The following is a 3,871-nucleotide window of genomic DNA, read 5'->3' as shown; positions in this document are numbered from 1 at the left end:
AGTATCTTGAGTTCACAAATGTTGTATGTAATTGGATATAAAACCTCACATCTTTGTTTTTTCTCCAGTTCAACTTTCCTCTTTTTCTAACCCCACCCTCCCCCCCCAGTGGATATGTGGATTGATTGACAGTTTCTGCCGAAAATTGGCCAGAAATAAGTAATTAAAGGGTATGAAGTTACATGATGGAGATTATCTTCATGTCCGTGGACCAGCATGCTCAGAACCCAACATCCATTGCTTTATTTTTCCACAATATTTTACCTGTCAGAATCTTGAATCATCCCTGTTCCTTAGAGGAAATATGTATTTCCACATTCCTGACAAAGAATAGAAATTGTTTAAGGATAAAGAAGTAAAACTTACTTTGAGTAAGTAAAAAAAGTCCAAATAACACCTCGTCTGAAAAAAAAGAGGAATGAATTCTTAAGGCTAGAGGGTGACACTTATTTCTGGTGAAGTTTAACTATATTATAAGTGAAACGTATTGCAGCTTTGAGAAAATGCTGTGTATTCATTCTTCCTTCAGGAAATGCCAATTTGTGGTAGCTGCTGCTGACAGAGTTCATGACCTGAAAGAACTTTAGAGGGTTAAAAAAGTCTTGGTTCTTTCCACCAGCCTGGCATCAAAATCACCAACATATACTTATGCCTACTAGCAATGTCATTCAGCTACTAAGGCATGTAAACATTGGGGGGGGGTTTAAGGGTTATGACCTGCTTTTTCTGAACTAGTTTGCTTCCCTCCTTCCCTCAGATGTCTACTGCAAAGTGCAAAAATTTAATTCTACCTTAATTTTTCCTTTTGCAATTAATGAGTAAGAATATTGAAAGGATTTCAAGTGGTGTTGAGGAAATAAGTTGTTGTTCAGTACTTGGAAAATACAGGAGCAGGTAGAACAAGTGATATGTTCCAAGTTAGGCTCATATCTCTGTGGGAACTGAGCCGGCAATTTTTTTGTGCTTATTCCTAAGAACATTATCCAAAGACATGCTATAATCCTGCCAATAAGAAACACTGGAGATATCATTTATTCACAGCAAGACAGATGGAGGTTAGGTAACACACCTATATGCTGTGGAATTAAAACATTAGCTGGAAATCAGGAGCCTTGTTAATCACAGCTGTGCACTTGTGCTACTAAACTTTGCAGGCAATGCGCTGGCTGCAGGTCTGTGGATTTGTCCCTTCCTCCTTCTCCATTATCCTACATCTACAGCACAAGGGCATGGGACACTCAAACTCTGCAGTGCCAGAGGCAAGCTGAGAATGGTGGGGTTACTCCTGGAGATGCAGCTGTTCTTCATTCACTCCTGGTCTCTAAATGCTTTTTTGTGGGCCTGCTGTACCCAGGAGCTACCGGCTAAGTACTTACCTGAAAGTCACAAAAAGAAATGCTTTCCTCACATGGAGTTTGATATGCCCTTAGCACATTTACACAGCAAACTAGAGGTCTGCCTGTCTTCCACATGCTCAAAGCCAGCGCAAGAAGAGTCTGGGATAAGAGGCTGACCCCTCACTATAACTTCCTTTTAGGTAACTGCAGAGAAGTAACGTCTTCCCTGAGCCTTCTCTTCTCCAAACTGAACATCCCCAGCTCCCTCAGTTGTTCCTCATCACAGCTGTGCTCCAGACCCTTCACCAGCTGTGTTGCTCTTCTTTGGACAGACTCCACCATCTCAACATCTTTCTTGTAGTGAGGGGCCCAGAACTGCACACAGGATTCAAGGTGCAGCCTCACCAGTGCTGAGTACAGGGGGATGATCACTGCCTTGGCCCTCCTGGCCACACTATTGCTGATGCAGGCCAGGATGCCATTGGCCTTCTTGGCTACCTGAGCACAAGCTGCTCATGTTCAGCTCCGTCAATCAGCACCCCCAGGTTCTTTTCCACCAAGCAGCTTTCCAGCCACTCTTTCCCAAACCTTTAGCGTTCAATGGGATTGTTGTGACCCAGATGCAGGACTTGGCACTTTGCCTTGTTGAAACTCACACAACTGGCCTCAGCCCATTGATCCAGCCTGTCCAGATCCCTCTGCAGAGCCTTCCTACCCTCCAGCAGATCAATGCCCCCACACAGCTTGGTGTTGCCTGCAAACTGGCTCAGGGTGCACCCAATCCCCTTGTCCAGATCACTGATAAAGACACTAAACAGAACTGGCCCAATACTGGGTCCTGGGGAACACCACTTGTGCCCATCTGCCAAATGGATTTAACTCCATTCACCACCACTCTCTGGGCCCCAGCATCCAGCTATTTGCTGTCTTTTACCCAACACAAGCACACCCATCCAAGCCATGAGCAGCCAGTTTCTCCATGAGAATGCTGCAGGAAATGGTGTCAGAGGCTTTTCTAAGGTCTAGATAGACAACATCCACAGCCTTTCCATCATCCACCCTGTCATAGAAGCAGATCAGGTTGGTCAAGCAAGACCTGCGTTTCATAAACCCATGCTAACTGGGCTGATCACCCGGTTGCCCTATACATGCTGTGTGTTGTACTCAAGATGATGTGCTCCATAACCTTCCTTAGCACCAAGGTCAGACTGACAGGCCTGCAACTCCCCCGATCCTCCTTCTGGCCCTTCTTGTAGATGGATGTCACATTTGCTAACCTCCAGTTACTGGGACTTTCCTGATAACCAGGACTGCTGATAAATGGTGGAAAGTGGCTCAGTGAGCAATTCCACCAGCTCCCTCAGTACCCTTGGGTGGATCCCATCTGGGCCTGTAGCCTTGTGTGTGCCTAAGTGGTGTGTGTCCTGGGTTCAGCAGTAGCAGTCATTTTTCTCCTTCTTGGTAGCTGGTGCAGTGCTGTGTTTTGACTTTCAGCTCGGGAACAGAGCTGATAACAAGGATGTTTTGGTTTGGCCAAGGACTTTGTGAGCCTCATGCTCTGCCAGGGGGGAGGGGAAGCCAGGAGGAAGCAGAGACAGGACACCTGACCCAAACTGACCAAAGAGGTATTCCATACCACAGCACGTCATGCCCAGGATGTAACTGGGAGTTAGACGGAAGGGCTGGGAGACTGCAGGGTTGGAGGAGGTATCGGTCGGTGCTTGGTCGGGCTTGGGGGGCGAGTTATCGGTCAGCGGGTGCTGAGGTGTTGTATTCTCTTCCCTTGTTATTTCCTTTATCATTATTATCATTGGTGGTAGCAGTAGTGATTTGTGTTATACCTTAGTTACTAAACTGTTCTTATCTCAACCCGTGGGAGTTGCATTCTTTTGATTCTCCTCTCCGTCCCTCCGAGAGCAGGGGGAGGGCAAGAAAGGGGGGGAAGTGAGCGAACGAATTACCTGACTGGGTTTAAACCACAACAGTTCTTTTTGGCGCCCAACGTGGGGCTCGAAGGGTTGAGATAACGACAGATCTGACCAGATTAATAGTCACTCATCACAATGATGATTTATTGGCTCTCAGAGTTGTTTCTCTTGATCTCACAGCTTCAGAATGTTGTAACTTACGTAGAGCCGGTATTTGCTGTGTTAGTGTTTATCAAGTGTGGGGCTTGGGCTAAGGTTCTTGTCTCACTGTGCTTTATGGCAATGGCTTGTAATACGGGTGGGCTCCAGCAGCAGGGCGGGACGGACGTGGCCGTGGACTTGTACCTGGCCGTCCGGCTGCTCTTCACCGTCCTGGCCCTCGCCCTACTCTCCGTCTTCGTGAGGCTGCGGGGAACTGAGGGGGAGCGGCCCCGAGAGCCGGCGGCAGCCGAAGCGGCCCGGGAGAGCGGCCCCGGGCACCAAGCGGCGGCGGGAGCGGGGCCGGAGGCCGCGAGGGGACGGCTGCCGGTGGAGGAGGTCGGGGCGGTCGAGGAGAGGAAGGAGGCGGCTGCTGAGCAGCGGGAGAAGGCGGCGGAGGAGCCGAGC

The 3,871-nt window shown here is 48.6% G+C and overlaps 1 long non-coding RNA gene across 1 annotated transcript; it reads right to left on the bottom strand.

The window, feature by feature from the left end:
- Nucleotides 1-544: 544 nt before the first annotated feature.
- LOC133280715 (uncharacterized) lies at nucleotides 545-1,005 on the bottom strand. Its single transcript, XR_009747273.1, has 3 exons — nucleotides 876-1,005; nucleotides 718-764; nucleotides 545-652 (listed from the first exon to the last, which is right to left on the bottom strand). It is a non-coding gene; the product is annotated as an uncharacterized LOC133280715 (long non-coding RNA).
- Nucleotides 1,006-3,871: the final 2,866 nt, after the last annotated feature.

The sequence above is a fragment of the Pezoporus flaviventris genome, unplaced genomic scaffold (genome assembly GCF_033815535.1).
Source record: "Pezoporus flaviventris isolate CSIRO_AGI_PZ_B2104156 unplaced genomic scaffold, CSIRO_AGI_Pfla_v1 ptg000086l, whole genome shotgun sequence".
In the NCBI taxonomy this organism is placed as follows: domain Eukaryota; kingdom Metazoa; phylum Chordata; class Aves; order Psittaciformes; family Psittacidae; genus Pezoporus; species Pezoporus flaviventris.
This window is presented reverse-complemented; position numbering and strand designations above follow the sequence as displayed.